Here is a 17537-nt window from a genome sequence, read left to right on the forward strand (position 1 = left end):
GTATCTGTGGCATTGTGGTCTCCATGGGAGACATAGAACATAGAAAAACTACAGCGCAAACAGGCCCATCGGCCCACAAGTTGCGCCGGTCATGTCCCTACCTACCTCGGCTTATATATAGGCTTACCTATAACCCTCAATCCTATTAAGTCCCATGTACTCATCCAGAAGTCTCTTAAAAGACCCTATCGAGTTTGCCTCCAACACCATTGACGGCAGCCGATTCCACTCACCCACCACCCTCTGAGTGAAAAACTTACCCCTGACATCTCCTCTGTACCTACGCTCCAGCACCTTAAACCTGTGTCCTCTCGTAGCAGCCATTTCAGCCCTGGGAAAAAGCCTCTGAGAATCCACCCAATCTATACCTCTCAACATCTTGTACACCTCTATCAGGTCACCTCTCATCCTTTGTCTCTCCAAGGAGAAAAGACCGAGCTCCCTCAACCTATCCTCATAAGGCATGCCACCCAATCCAGGCAACATCCTTGTAAATCTTCTCTGCACCCTTTCAATAATTTCTACATCCTTCCTGAAATGAGGCAACCAGAACTGAGCACAGTGGGGTCTGACGAGGGTCTTATAAAGCTGCATCATTATCTCCCGACTCCTAAACTCAATCCCTCAATTGATGAAGGCCAGCACACCATATGCCTTCTTAACCACCTCCTCTACCTGCGAGGCCGATTTAAGAGTCCCATGGACCCGGACCCCAAGGTCCTTCTGATCCTCTACACTGCTAAGAGTCTTACCCTTGATATTATACTCCTTCATCCCATTTGACCTGCCAAAATGGACCACTACACGTTTATCCAGGTTGAAGTCCATCTGCCACTTCTCCGCCCAGTCTTGCATCCTATCTATGTCACGCTGCAGCTTCTGACATCCCTCCAAACTATCCACAACACCACCAACCTTCGTGTCGTCGATAAACGTACCAACCTATCCCTCCACTTCCTCATCCAGGTCATTTATGAAAATGACAAACAGCAAGGGTCCCAGAACAGATCCCTGGGGCACTCCACTGGTGACCGACCTCCATTCAGAAAAAGACCCATCTACACCCACTCTCTGCCTTCTGCAGGCAAGCCAGTTCTTGATCCACAAGGCAACAGCCCCTTGGATCCCATGCCCTCTCACTTTCGCGAGAAGTCTTGCATGGGGGACCTTATCGAATGCCTTGCTGAAGTCCATGTAAACCACATCTACCACTTTTCCTTCGTCAATGTGTTTAGTCACATTTTCAAAGAACTCCACCAGGCTCATAAGGCACGATTTGCCTGTGACGAAGCCGTGCTGACTACTTTTGAGCATACTAAACTTCTCTAAATGTTCATAAATCCTGTCCTTCAGGATCTCCTCCATCAACTTACCAACCACCGAGGTTAGACTCATCGGTCGGTAATTTCCTGGGCTATCCCTATTCCCTTTCTTGAATATAGGAACCACATCCACAATCCTCCAATCCTCCGGAACCTCTCCCGTCTCCATCGACGATGCAAAGATCATCACCAGAGGCTCTGCAATCTCTTCCCTCGCTTCCCACAGTAACCTGGGGTACATCCCATCCGGTCCCGGCGACTTATCTATCTTGATGCTATTCAAAATTTCCAACACATCCTCTTTCTTAATGTCCACATACTCAATCTTTTCAGTCCACCTCAAGCCTGTAGTACAACCACCCAGGTCTTTTTCCACCGTGAATACCGAGGTAAAATATTCATTAAGCACCTCTGCTACTTCTTCCGGTTCTGTACAGACTTTCTCACCTTCATATTTTATAGGTCCTCTTCCTTCACATCTCATCCTTTTACTCTTCACATATTTATAGAACACCTTAGGGTTCTCCTGAATATTACCTGCCAAGGCCTTCTCGTGACCCCTTCTGGCTCTCCTAATTTCTTTCTTAAGTCCCTTCCTACAAGCCATATACTCATCTAGATCCCTATCATCGCCTAGCTCTCTGAACTTTTTGTATGCTTTCCTTTTCTTTTTGACTAGGTTCTGCGCAGCTTTCGTGCACAACGGTTCCCGTAACCTCCCAAAACCTCCCTGTCTCATTGGAACATTGTCATGCAGAACTCCAGACAAACATTCCTTGAAAATCTGCCACCTTACTTCGGTACTTTTCCTCGAGAATACCTCCTTCCAATTTACGCCTCTAATCTCCTGCCTGATGGCTTCATATTTCCCCTTACTCCAGATAAACACTTTCCTAGCTTGCCTGATCCTATCTCTTTCCAATGCTAGCGTAAAGGAGATAGAGTTATGATCAATATCCCCAAGATGCTCCCCCACTGAGAGATCCGATACCTGTCCAGGCTCATTAGCCAGTACCAGATCGAGTACAGCCTCTCCTCTTGTAGGCTTATCCACATGCGGTGTCAGGAAACCCTCCTGAACACACCTAACAAACTCCTCCCCATCCAATCCCCTTACCCTCGGGATATTCCAATCAATGTTTGGGAAATTAAAGTCTCCCATCACGACAACCCTGTTATTATTACATCCCTCCAGGATCTGTTTCCCTATCTGCTCCTCAACATCCCTGTTACTATTGGACGGCCTGTAGAAAACACCCAGCAAAGTTAAATGTTCTTATTTTATTCCTTTGTACAAGCATTGAAGTAGATTGGTCTGAGGTTCCGTTGTGGTGATTGTCCCTTCAAGGATCAGCCTGCAGAGTGAGGGTCAGATGACCCGGGGAGCCAATCAGGGTGCAGGGTAGGGGAATCACCCTGGTGAGCTCGGGTTTCTATTCTAGAACCTTCTCAGGAGCTGGCTGCAGCCATGAGGCTGCAAGCCTCTGTATAGCCTTTACCTGTAAATAAATGTGTTGTTTTTCCTTTAACTGGTGAACAAGAATTATTACAACAAGTACAGTCAACAACTATCTCCAGCTATTGCCATGGAGATGACAAAAGAGTCAGAAGGTTTCCCTTGACCATCAGATTCCAATTTCATACAGACTGTTCAGATTTATTTCATAACAGACTAAAGCAAACAAGTCAAAGCACACTAAATCCTCCAAGTGCTTTTGGGGAGCGAAACCTTACGATGGACTTCATTAATGCCTTGGATTAACTGAGACGTGCCCTGTTATCGATTGCATTTACACTGGGTGTTGGGCACAGATATCCTGCAAAGAATGCCAACGAGGCCAACATGCCTCTGAAGCCCCTCCCTGCACCCTAGCAGGGAGATAATGGTTCATGGCTCGTGTCAGTCACGGTTCAGTTAGTGGCACTCTCACCTCTGAGATACAAGGCCGTGTGCTCATATTCCACTCCTGAGCATCAAGATGGAGGCTGGCAGACTCCCCTGCGGAGTACTGAGAGGATGCTGCACTGTTGGTGATGCCGGGTGCTACCTTACCGGCCGTTCACCCCACGCTCCCGCTGCAGTGCGGTCGGAGAATTTGGCACCCGGCCAAATCTCCGTTCATTGCAGCAGAATGGGGAACATCCCGTCGGCGTGAATGGTGGTAACATTCCGTCGTCACCTTTCAGGTGAGATGATTGACTGAGGCACCACCTGCCGTCTGGTACTATTGTGATGAAGAGCAGGTGACATTCTTATAGAATCATAGAATTCCAACAGTGCAGAAGGTGGTGAATCTGCACCAACCACAATCCCACTCAGCCGCTATTCCCGTAACCCCACATATTTGCCCTGCTAATCCCCCCGACACTAAGGGGTAATTTAACATGGCCAATCAACCTAACCTGCACATCTTTGGAGTGTGGGAGGAAACTGGAGCACCCGGAGGAAACCCACACAGATACGGGGAGAATGTGCAAATTTCCATTCTCTTAATACCTGCCTTTGCCCGGTCTACTGCTTCTCTGCGGAGCCACCCCAGTGGCTGGTGTATGGTTGGAGGATGCGGTTGGGGTTTTTGGAGCAGATGGCAGGCAGACAGCTTTGCAGTACGACCCAGACTAGATCAGAGCCTAGAGGCCCTGGAGCTGGGCTTTACCACCTCAGCATAGGTGGCAGCAGCCACTGGTTGACACACAGACGCAGCTGAGGCACTGGCGGAGTGGAAGTGGTGGGAGCACGAATGTCGTCACCCTGAGGTAGATCAGTGGGTTTGTGTTCAGAAGGAGTCATTGACACTCCCCAAGGCATTGCAATTCCAGGAATCTGCTGGAGCACACATTGTCCGGAGAGCCTGCGATCCCCACCAAGTGCTGGTAGCTGCAGCCATGATGGCACCAGTCTGAACCTGCATTGTACAAAAAGAATAGACTTGCACAGTAACAACCTGAGAGTTAATGGCCTCAGTCTGTAAAATCCCACCTGAGGTCAATGGGCCTTTCCATGGTCCACCCCTTGCCCGCTCCGATCCCCATGGCGGGTGGGCCGGTAAAATTCCAGCCTAGGTGTCTTCTGCCTGGTCTGCAATGGAAGCAGAGGCATTAGCGCACCTGCATGCTGCATCGTGGCTGGGTCCACAGGTATTCCCATGCAGCAGGCTGTGCCCTGGAAAGGATGGGCTCTGAGTTTGGTGTCAAGTTGGAGCCAGACTCCTCCACCCTCTTTGAGAGTGGCATAGACTTTCTGGCAAACCTGTCAATGCACCAAACATCTCTGTATGCATGCTCAACAACCTTTCCCTTTAAACCACCCCAATTTGAATCCTACCCATGAACTACCCATGAACGTAACTAAAATCCAGTTAAATCCTGTGAAACAGAACCCGTGCGTCAACTTGCCCTCTGGAGACTGGCACTTGGGTAAGGTTGTGGAAGGGGTGGGTGGTGGGGGGGGGGGGGGCGGGTGGGGAGAAAGCATGAGGGGACATGTTTACCCCAAGTACAACTTGGAACTCTTCAGGATTGGATAAGTAACAAGAAGCAGTGAGTTGCAATAAGGAAGTTTTCAAGTTTGGATGGCACCACTGCAATGGGCTGGATCCCAAACAACGACAAGACGGAGTACAGGAAAGAGACATAGAATCTGGTGAACTGGTGCGACAATAATCTTTCCCTCAATGTCAAATGAAGGAGATAGTCATCGACTTCAGGAAGCATGGTGGAGGGCATGCGTCTACATCAATGGGGATGAAGTAGAAATAGTCGAGAGCTTCAAGTTTTTAGGTGTCCAGATCACCACCAACCTGTCCTGGTCCCTCCATGCCGACACTACAGTTAAGAAAGCTCACCAATGCCTCTACTTTCTCAGAAGGCTAAAGAAATTTGGCATGTCCACTACAACTCTCACCAACCTCTACAGATGCACCATAGAAAGCATTCTTTCTGGTTGTGTCACAGCTTGGTCTGGCTCCTGCTCTGCCCAAGACCACAAGAAACTACAAAGGGTCGTGAACGAAGCCCAGTCCATCACTCAAACCAGCCTCCCATCCACTGACTCTGTCTACACTTCCTGCTGCCTTGGAAAAGCAACCAGCATAATTAAGGACCCCACACACCCCGGACATTCTCTCTTACACCTGATATCAGATATCAGATATCCACTCCATCTGACGAAGGAGCAGCGCTCCGAAAGCTAATGGCACTTGCCACCAAATAAACCTGTTGGACTTTAACATGGTGTTGTTAAAACTCTTACTGTGTTTACCCCAGTCCAACGCCGGCATCTCCACATCAATAAATGCTGGCCAGCCAGCGATGCTGATGTCTCACGAATGAATGAAAAAAAACAATAAATGCATAGAGGAGTAAAAGTCTAGCGCGTTTGGAGAATTGTAAAGTTAAATCAAATGGTTTAATCGCTCCTGTGAAAATGTACGGTGCAACATTAGCCTGTAACCCCATTACAGTGGGTGGCAAAGGCTTCATCACTATGGCAACGAGAAGGCCGGGTTTTAGATACGTTCGTGGGTAGGTCTTTTTATTAGACTAAAAACTTGTCAGAGCAAAAATAGAAGTTTGTTTTGCACCTGCCTGCAAGACGTAAAGTGGTTTTCATTTGCACTTCATGGCAAGGTGCCCATTCTTTGCCTCATTTATGCGAGAGATAACTTTCCTGTCTGCCTCTGACAGGCAGACATTCATTCTGTTGATCCCAACTCTCTTCAGTATGTTAACAGCTGCGATGAGGCAAACAGCGACACGGGGGGATAGGCAGTCCGATCAGTACCTTCCTGATGTTTGCCAATAAATATTAAAATTAAAACTAGTTTAAATTGCATACTGTGATGAAAATATTCACACAGCCGATGTTTAATGCAAAGCAAACATGCAGACAGACACTCAATATCTTTCCAGATATAAACTCAAATGAGAGAGTAAAGAAAAGTTAAAGTTCAGCATAAATTTCTTATCCTTTTTATTAATCATCTGTGTTGTGATCTGTTTTATTTCCCTGTGTCTAGAATACATTAACAAATGGCTGTTATTTATCATATCTTTGCCTGTATTTCCATGACACCATTGGATCACTGGATCCTGAACTTCCTAATCCACAGACCACAATCAGTGAGGATAGGCCATAACACCTCCTCCACGATCATCCTCAACACCGGTGCCCCACAAGGCTGTGTCCTCAGCCCCCTGCTTTACTCCTTGTACACCTATGACTGTGTGGCCAAATTCCCCTCCAATTCGATTTTCAAGTTTGCTGATGGCACCACCGTAGTGGGTCGGATCTCAAACAATGACGAGACAGAGTACAGGAAAAAGATAGAGAATCTGGTGAACAGGTGTGATGGCAGTAATCTCTCCCTCAATGTCAACAAAACGAAGGAGATAGTCATCGACTTCAGGAAGCATGGTGGAGAACATGCCCCTATATCAATGAAGTAGAAATGATCGAGAGCTTCAGATTTCTAGGTGTCCAGATCACCAACAACCTGTCCTGGTCCCCCCATGCCAACGCTATAGTTAAGAAAGCTCACCAACATCTCGACTTTCTCAGAAGACTAAGGAATTTTGGCATGCCTGCGACGACTCTCACCAACGTTTACAGATGCACCATAGAAAGCATTATTTCAGGTTGTATCACAGCTTGGTATGGCTCCTGCTCTGTCCAAGACCGCAAGAAACTACAACGGTTGTGAACGAAGCCCAGTCCATCGCGCAAACCAGCCTCCCATCCACTGACTCCGCCTACATTTCCCGCTGCCTTGGAAAAGCAGCCAGCATAATCAAGGACCCCACGCACCCCGGACACTCTCTCTTCCGCCTTCTTCCATCAGGAAAAAGATACAAAAGTCTAAGGACACGTACCAACCGACTCAAGAACTGCTGCCATCAGACTTTTGAATGGACCTAACTCATATTAAGTTGATCTTTCTCTACACACTAACTATGAAGTAACACTATATTCTGCACCCATTCCCTTCCTTCTCCCCTATGTACTCTATTAATGATATGTTTTGCCTGTAAAGCGTGCAAGAAACAATACTTTGCAATGTATTGCAAGTCCACAGATCTTTGAAGGTGACGTCACAGGTGGAGAAGGTGGTGAAGAAGGCATATGGCATGCTTGCCTTTATAGGACGGGGCATAGAGTATAAAAGTTGGGGTCTGATGTTGCAGATGTATAGAACGTTGGTTCGGCCGCATTTGGAATACTGCGTCCAGTTCTGGTCACCACACTACCAGAAGGACGTGGAGGCTTTGGAGAGAGTACAGAGGAGGTTTACCAGGATGTTGCCTGGTATGGAGGGGCTTGGTTATGAGGAGAGATTGGGGAAACTGGGGTTGTTCTCCTTGGAAAGACGGAGGATGAGGGGAGACTCAATAGAGGTGTATAAAATTATGAAAGGCAGAGATAGGGTGAACGGTGGGAAGCTTTTCCCCGGGTCGGTGGTGACGTTCACGAGGGGTCATAGGTTCAAGGTGAAGCGGGGGAGGTTTAACACAGATATCAGAAGGACATATTTTACACAGAGGGTCGTGGGGGCCTGGAATGGGTTGCCGGGCAAGGTGGTGGAGGCGGACACACTGGGAACGTTTAAGACTTATCTAGACAGCTATATGAACGGAGTGGGAATGGAGGGATACAAAAGAGTGGTCTAGTTTGGACCAGGGAGCGGCGCGGGCTAATTGTTCTTTGTTTCTCGTTTCAAGGCTTCATTCTATGATCATTCTATGCTTCATTCTATGATTGCTGGTGCCAGTACAGAGCGAGACTGCGGATAGTTGGGAACCTGTCTCGGGGGCAGGGAATTCATATGGTGTTCGTGGAAGTGGAAATGAATAGGGTTGGGAAGCATTTTCCGATCAGGGCCAGTGTGATCTCCTGGACTCGTTTCGATCGCCTCAGGGGGTCGGAGAGGAATTTCCCAGATTTTTTTTTCCCCATATTGGCCCTGGGGTTTTCACTCTGGGTTTTCGCCTCTCCCTGGAGATCACATGGTCTGGAATGGGGGGGTTGGGGTGAGTTAATAGGTTGTGATGAACAAAGCATCATAGCTGTGAGGGACAGCTCGGTGGATAGGATATTAGTATGTAGATAGGCTGGAAAATTGGGCGGGGATCCTGGATTCAGGATTCAATCCTGGACCGGGGAGCGGCGCGGGCTTGGAGGGCCGAAGGGCCTGTTCCTGTGCTGTATTGTTCTTTGTTCTTTGTTGTTCTTTGTATCCCAATACATGTGACGACAATAAATTAATTCAAATCAAATCAAACTTCCCCCTCTGCTCCACCTCTCCCCTCTCCTCTCCCCACTGGACATTGCAGAGGAGGAAACTGGGGGTGCCCACAGCTCAGAATTGCAGGGGCTCTGTGCTCTGCCGGGCGGGAGGGAGATTACAGAGACACTAAACTTCCATGAGAATAGCTAAAGGCTGGACACTTAGAGCAAGGCAATAGGATGCTGACGAGATTCAGGCAACATCAATAATAGCGAGAGCAAAGCTCCAGTGATTCATATAACCATCTCAACCTCCTGCATCATTTTTCACCATCTATTCCAGTCTCACCTCAATAATTTTCCAGAGGTGTTTGCTTCGTGAGGCCTCGATTATCAACAGCAATCTTCACCATAATGTTGGCAGAGTTCCCGTGCAGCTCTGCCTCATGACAGGAAGAAAGATTTGCTCATTATATTATAACATTACACAATACCTGCAGTTCAGTTAGCTGATTGTTACAGGGAAGGCAACTAAACGATCCCTTTTGCACCTAGAATCATAGAATCCCTACATTTTGGAAGGAGGCCATTCGGCCCGTCGAGTATGTACCGACCACAATCCCACCCAGGCCCTGTCCCCATAACACATGCATTTACCCTGCTAATCCCCTTGACACTAGGGGCAATTTAGCATGGCCAATCAACCTTAGCCGCACATCTTTGGACTGTGGGAGGAAACCGGAGCACCCGGAGGAAACCCACGCAGACACGGGGAGAATGTGCAGACTCCGCACAGGCAGTGACCTGGAAGTGAACCTGGAACTGAGAGGCAGCAATGCCAACCACTGTGCCACCGTCTGTAACTCCACATAAAAACACTTAGTTCCTGCCTCTGGTTAGCAAACCCCACTGCGGACATTTGAGGTGGTATGGTGGCACAGTGGTTAGAAACATAAAAACATAGAAAATAGGTGCAGGAGTAGGCCATTCGACCCTTCAAGCCTGCACCACCATTCAATATGATCATGGCTGATCATGCACTTTCAGTATCCCACTCCCACTTTCTCCCCCTTGATCCCTTTAGCCACAAGGGCCACGTCCAGCTCCCTCTTGAACATATCTCACGAACCGGCCCCAACAGCTTTCTGTGGTAGAGAATTCCACAGGTTCACAGCTCTCTGAGTGAAGAAGTTCTTCCTCATCTCAGTCCTGAATGGCTTACCCCTTATTCTTAGACTCTGATCCCTAGTTCTGGACCTCCCCAACATCTGGAACATTCTTCCCACATCCAGCCTGCCCAGTCCCATCAGGATTTTATGTTTCTATGAGATCCCTTCTCATTCTCCGAAATTCCAGTGAGTACAAGCCCAGTCGATCCAGCCTCACTTCATATGTCCAGGAATCAGTCTGGTGAACCTTCGCTGGATTCCCTCAATAGCAAGAAGGTCCTTCCTCAGATGAGGAGACTAAAACTGCACACAATGCTCAAGGTGTGGCCTCACCAAGGCCGTGTATAACTGCAGCAAGTCATCCTTATTCCGATACTCAAATCCTCTTGCTATGAAGGCCAGAATGCCATTAGCTTTCCTCGCCGCCTGCTGTATCTGCATGCTGACCTTTAGTGATTATCCCACCATGACATCCAGGTCACGTTGCACTTCCCCTTTTCCTAAACTGTCACCATTCAGATAATAATCTTCCTTCCTGTTTTTGCCACCAAAGTGGATAACCTCATATTTATCCACATTATATTAGGGCAGCACGGTTGCACAGTGGTTAGCGCTGCTGTTTCAGAGCTGCAGGGACCTGGGTGCGATTCCCGGCTTGGGTCACTGTCTGTGTGGAGTTTGCACATTCTCCTTGTGTCTGCGTGGGTTTCCTCCGGGTGCTCCGGTTTCCTCCCACAGTCCAAAGATGTGCGGGTTAGGTTGATTGGCCATGCTAAAATTGCCCCTTAGTGTCCTGAGATGCGTAGGTTAGAGGGGTTAGTGGGTAAAATATGTAGGGATATGGGGGTAGGGCCTGGGTGTGATTGTGGTCGGTGCAGACTCGATGGGCCGAATGGCCTCTTTCTGCACTGTAAGGTTTCTATGATTTCTATGTTTCTATGATATTGCATTTGCCGAGTATTTGCCACTCAGCCAGCCTGACCAAGTCATCCTGCAGCCTCTTAGCATCCTCCTCACAGCGCACACTGCCACCCAGCTTAGTGTCGTTTAGCACTGCTGCCTCACAGCGCCAGGGACCCGGGTTCAATTCCAGCCTCGGGTCACTATCTGTGTGGAGCTCGCACGTTCTCCCCATGTCTGCGTGGGTTTCCTCCGGGTGCTCCAGTTTCCTCCTACAGTCCAAAGATGTGCAGGTTAGGGGATTAGTGGGGTAAGTATGTGGGGTTACGGTGATAGGGCTTGGGTAAGAATCTCTAGCAGAGAGTTGGTGTAGACCCGATGGGCCAAATGGCCTTCTTCTGCACTGTAGGGATTCTATGATTCTGTGATATGAGGTGAGCATAAAGATCAAGGTTGAGACTCCCAGTGCAGTGCTGAGGGAGTGCTGCACTTCGGTGGTTCCGGAACATTAAATCGGAGCCCCATCGCCTTAAGGTGGATATTAAAGTTTCATGGCACCATTTTGAAGAAGAGTGTGGGGTGGGACTGGTGGGGGTGGGGGGTGGGGTGGGGGATGATTGGGGGTGGGGTGGGGAGGTGGGTGATTGGGGGTGGGGTGGTCGGGGTGGGGAGAGGGGTAGTTGGGGGTGGGGTGGGGAGTGGAATGGTTGGGCGTGGCGTGGAGTAGGGGTGGTTAGGAGTGGGGTGGGGAGGTGGGTGATTGGGGGTGGGGTGTGGAGGGAGGTAGTTGGGGGTGGGGTGGGGAGGGTGTGGTTGGGGGAGGGGTGGTTGGAGGTGGGGTGAGGAGGTGGGTGGTTGGGGGTGGGGTAGGGACAGGGGTAGTTGGGGGTGGGGTGGGGAGTGGAATGGTTGGGCGTGGGGTGGGAAGGGGGTGGTTAGGAGTGGGGTGGGGAGGTGGGTGATTGGAGGTGGGGGTGGTTGGGGGTGGGGTGGTTGGGGGTGGGGTGGGGAGGGGGGTGGTTGGGGGTGGGGAGGGGGTGGGGAGGGGGGTATCTCTGGCTCCATGGCCTCTGTTTAACCCTCAGTCACCATCACCAAAACAGATTCTCTGCTTATTTATCACAATGCTGTTTGTGGGACTTTACAGTTTGTGTATTGGCTGCCATGGTAATGATACTCTCTGAACATATTTCATTGAAAGAGCTCTGAGACAGCCAGTGGTAGCGAGAGGTCTCCATTAATGTAAGTTGCTTTTTTTCCCTCCTGGATTTCTTTATTTCAATTTCTGCAGCTAGAGGTTATTATTCACACTAAGTGGCGATTTGGTTGAGTACTTTAACGAGCAGCACGGTGGCACAGTGGTTAGCACTGCTGCCTCACAGCGTCAGGGACCCGGGTTCAATTCCCAGCTTGGGTCACTGCCTGCGTGGAGTCTGCACGTTCTCCCCGTGTCTGCGTGGGTTTCCTCCGGGTGCTCCAGTTTCTTCCCACAGTCCGAAAGCCGTGCTGGTTAGGTGCATTGGCCGTGCTAAATTCTCCCTCAGTGTACCCGAACACTGGAGTGTGGCAACAAGGGGATTTTCACAGTAACTTCATTGCAGTGTTAATGTAGGCCGGCTTGTGACTAATAAATAAACTTTAGGTGATCCCAGTCTAAGAGGCTGGAAGGACAACTGGCACAGGGAAATGGAAAGAGTCATATTGTGGAAGTTAAGCAAGGCACGACATTGGGGCAGAATTCAGAGAATTCCAAGATAAAAGCAAAGTACTGTGGATGCTCTGAGGAAGGGCCATCCAGACTCGAAACGTCAGCTCTATTCTCTCTCCTCAGATGCTGCCTGACCTGCTGAGATTTTCCATTATTCTCTGTGTTTCTGTTCGAGAGAATTCGCTTTTGCTAAGCTACTTCCATGTCGATAGAGTGAAGCATTAATAAGGAGCAGTGCGCAAGCTCGGACAAGATCCCACTCCCTAATACACAGTACTCCAGGTGTGGCCTCACCAGCACCTTATACAGCTGCAACATAACCTCGCTGTTTTTAAACTCCATCCTTCTAGCAATGAAGGACAAAATTCCATTTGCCTTCTTAATTACCTGCTGCATCCGCAAACCAATTTTTTGTGATTATCTATAATCCCTTTGCAAACTTTCAGTGTCCTCTGCACACTTTGCTCTGCCACTCATCTTAGTGTCATCTGCGAACTTTGACACACTACACTTGGTCCCCAACTCCAAATCATCTATGTAAATTGTAAACAATTGTGGTCCCAACACTGATCCCTGAGGCACACCACTAGTCACTGATTGCCAACCAGAAAAACACCCATTTACCCCCATTCTTTGCTTTCTGTTAGTTAACCAATCCTCTATCCGTGCTTATACATTACCCGTAACGCCGTGCACCTTTATCTTATCACCTTTTGTGCAGCACCTTGTCGAATGCCTTCTGGAAATCCAGGTATACCGCATCCACCGGTTCCCCATTGTCCACCACGCTCGTAATGTCCTCGAAGAATTCCACCAATTTAGTCAAATGATAGAGAACAGAGTGCAGTCTCCCGACCTCTCTCCAGCAGCATTGCAACAGCACCAACTCCCTCTATTTGAAAGGTGTCTCAGTCCGTGGTTTCACCCCATCCTTCACTTCACCTGGTGATTTCGTTCTTCTTTTAGGTGGATGGACTGCAAAGCTTCAATAACTTTCGGATATGAATTCCCCTCTGAATCCTTTATCCCATTCACTTTCCTCTCATCCATCTCTCTTCCCGTTCTCCCAGTTTCTCTGTCTCCGTTCACATCTGATCTGAAGATGCAGCTTTCCACAGCAGAGCTCCTGAGTGGGTTTCCTCCCACAGCCCAAAGATATGTAGGTTCGGTGGATTGGCCATACTAAATTTCCCCTTGGTGCCAGGGGGACTGGCCAGGGTAAATGCATGGGGTTATGGGGATAGGGCCTGGGTGGGATTGTGGTCGGTGCAGACTTGATGGGCTGAATGGCCTCTTTCTGCACTGTAGGATTCTATGATTCTATGATTCCTATTGTTCCTGCAACTCTCCCTCCGTCCTGAACCGTTATGGGGAACATCCTTATTCTCACCTTCCATCCCAACAGTCTCCACATTCAATGGGTCATATCCTGCCATTTCAGCGATGGCCTAGTGGTATGATCACTAGACCAATAATCCAGAAACTCAGCTAATGTTCTGGGGACCCAGGTTCGAATCCCAGCACGGCAGATGGTGGAATCTGAATTCAATGAAAAATAAAATCTGAAACTGAGAATCTACTGATGACCATGAAACCATTGTCGGAAAAACCCATCTGATTCACTAATGTCCTTCATGGAAGGAAATCTGCCGTCCTTACCTGGTCAGGCCTACATATACTCCAGAGCCACAGCAATGTGGTTGACTCTCAACTGGGGATACGCAATAAATGCTGGCCAGCCAGCGATAGTCTTGTCTCACAAATTAATAAGAGAGAGAGAGAGAGCCATGCTAACATTGCTTTGATGACTTCAGAGCCACCACTTCTATCTCCAAATGCCGCGATACTGAGACAACACAGTAACTTCAAATAAATCATTCACTAAAAAAAAACCACGACGACCCAAACTCAGAAGGCTTTGGTCTCCCGGAAACGAGCCAGGAATGCTTAACACTCATTAATTGAAGACTAATAACATTTTCAACACTTCAGTCACACAAAGGAAATCAAAATATAATTTGGCCGTCTCTGAGCTGAACAAAATTTGTTTTGAGATCCAGTGTGACCTCGGGTCAGGTAATTCCAAAAACACTGATAACAGAATTGAGTTATAGAGTCATAGAGGTTTACAGCATGGAAACAGGCCCTTCGGCCCAACTTGTCCATGCCACCCAGTTTTTACCACTAAGCTAGTCCCAATTGCCCACGTTTGGCCCATATCCCTCTGTACCCACCTTAACCAGGTAACTGTCTAAATACTTTTTAAAAGACAAAATTGTACCCGCCTCTACCATTACCTCAATTGTTGTTGTTAAATTAAAGTTGTTCGATTTTAACTTTGATCCAAAGAATGAATGGTGCCAAATCCTGCGATTTGCATACAATGGAGGCGGCACGGTGGCACAGTGGTTAGCATTGCTGCCTCACAGCGCCAGGGACCTGGGTTCAATTCCGGCCTTGGTTCAATGTCTGTATGGAGTTTGCACTTCCTCCCCATGTCTGCGTGGGTTTCTTCCGGGTGCTCCGGTTTCCTCCCACAGTCCAAACATGTGCGGGTTAGGTTGATTGGCCATGATAAATTGACGCTAGTATCAGGGGGACTAGCTAGGGTGGGTATATGGGATTGTGGGGATGTGGCCTGGGTGGGATTGTGGTTGGTGCAGACTTGATGGGCCGAATATCCTCCTTCTGCACTGTAGGATTCTATGATTCTATGAATAATGCATATCATAAGAACATAAGAAATAGGAGCAGGAGTAGGCCATCTAGCCCCTCGAGCCTGCCCCGCCATTCAATAAGATCATGGCTGATCTGACGTGGATCAGTTCCACTTACCCGCCTGATCCCCATAACCCCTAATTCCCCTACCGATCAGGAATCCATCTATCCGTGATTTAAACATATTCAACGAGGTAGCCTCCACCACTTCAGTGGGCAGAGAATTCCAGAGATTCACCACCCTCTGAGAGAAGAAGTTCCTCCTCAACTCTGTCCTAAACTGACCCCCATTTATTTTGAGGCTGTGCCCTCTAGTTCTAGCTTCCTTTCTAAGTGGAAAGAATCTCTCCACCTCTACCCTATCCAGCCCCTTCATTATCTTATAGGTCTCTATAAGATCCCCCCTCAGCCTTCTAAATTCCAACGAGTACAAACCCAATCTGCTCAGTCTCTCCTCATAATCAACACCCCTCATCTCTGGTATCAACCTGGTGAACCTTCTCTGCACTCCCTCCAAGGCCAATATATCCTTCCGCAAATAAGGGGACCAATACTGCACACAGTATTCCAGCTGCGGCCTCACCAACACCCTTGAATATCGTTGAATATCGTTGAACCCCAATCCTTGTTTCGATTTGAGAAGATTTATTTTTTAGTTTATCTTACTGGAAACCAAATAAAACTTCTTCTTTGTGCTCCCTGTTGGTGAGGAGGAGCATGTAGGATGGTTACCATGGGTAACAGGAGGCCTTCAGCACCTTGCTGAGGTGGCCATCCATCAGGTATGAAGTCAGGCAGCTGGTCGGACTTTAACTTGAGGGGTCCTCCCCAGTAGCGACCAGGGCAGCTAGCGGGGTCAAAACCATCACCTGCTGACCCCGAAATGTCAGCGATCCCCCAGCACTATCTTCAGAGGACTTGCTCACATGGAAATTATAGAGTCCCGTGACACAAACAGGACACCCCATTACCATTTTGGGGCTGAGTTAAGCAGAGCGATTGTGCACCTCACCCCAAGTAAGGTAGGTTCGAAATTATTTCTGTGGGACCTAAAGAGGCAGGAGTGCTGCTTGGGAACCCCACCCCACCGCAAGTACTGGGTGGAATTTTCTGCCCCCTGACCCCCTGACCGCCCCCACACATCCGCACAACATGTTTTGAGGCAGCAGATGGCCGATTGCCGGATTATGCGGAAGATCATGCCAGTGGGAATGGCCGATAAACCCCGCCCATTATCTTGGCAGCTATCCGCACAGGCCCCGCCCCTTTTGTTTTAGTCTTTTAAGGAGATGAGCGTTGCTGGCTAGGCCAGTGTTTCTTGCCAATCGCTAATTAGCCCCGAGAAGGTGATGGTGAGCCGCCTTCTTGCACCGCTGCAGTCTGTGTGGTGCAGGTACACCCACGGTGCTGTTAGGGAGGGTATTCCAGGATTTGGACCCAGTGACAGTGAAGGAACAGCGATATATTTCCAAGTCAGGATGGGTGGGGCTCGGAGGGAAACTTCCAGGTAGCGGTGTCCCAGTGAGCTTGCTGCCCTTGTCCTTCCAGATGCTAGTGGTCATGGGTGCTCAAAGCGCAGTTGAAGGAACCTCAGTGAAAATCTCATCCCATCCGCACCCCACCATCTTTTTATAGAGGGTTGTGAGGGTGTGGAACTCACGTCCAGGGTTAATGGTTGAGGTGGGAACCGTGTCAACATTCTAGATGGGATCAAATGGGTCAACGAAGGGAAAGGGGTTAAAAAGAGATGGGAACAGGGTGAGTAAATGAGATTAAGATGATTTGTTTACTAATTGGTTGGACGATAGGCACAGCACTGTCTATGTATTTCTAATGTGGAGATGCCGGCGTTGGACTGGGGTAAACACAGTCAGAGTTTTAACAACACCAGTTTAAAGTCCAACAGGTTTATTTGGTAGCAAATGCCATTAGCTTTCGGAGCGTTGCTCCTTCGTCAGATGGAGTGGAAATCTGCTCTCAAACAGGGCATACAGAGACACAAAATCAAGTTACAAAATACTGATTAGAATGCGAATCCCGACAACCAACCAGGTCTTAAAGATACAGACAATGTGAGTGGAGGGAGCATTAAGCACAGGTTAAAGAGATGTGTATTGTCTCCAGACAGGACAGCCAGTGAGATTCTGCAAGTTCAGGAGGCAAGCTGTGGGGGTTACTGATAGTGTGACATTAACCCAACATCCCGGTTTAGGTCGTCCTCATGTGTGCGGAACTTGGCTATCAGTTTCTGCTCAGCGACTCTGCGCTGTCGTGTGTCGTGAAGGCTGCCTTGGAGAATGCTTACCGGAAGATCAGAGGCTGAATGCCCGTGACCGCTGAAGTGCTCCCCCACAGGAAGAGAACAGTTTTGCCTGGTGATTGTCGAGCGGTGTTCATTCATCCATTGTTGTAGCGTCTGCATGGTTTCCCCAATGTACCATGCCTCGGGACATCCTTTCCTGCAGCGTATCAGGTAGACAACGTTGGCCGAGTTGCAA

Source organism: Mustelus asterias, chromosome 14, assembly GCF_964213995.1.
Source record: "Mustelus asterias chromosome 14, sMusAst1.hap1.1, whole genome shotgun sequence".
Classification (NCBI taxonomy): domain Eukaryota; kingdom Metazoa; phylum Chordata; class Chondrichthyes; order Carcharhiniformes; family Triakidae; genus Mustelus; species Mustelus asterias.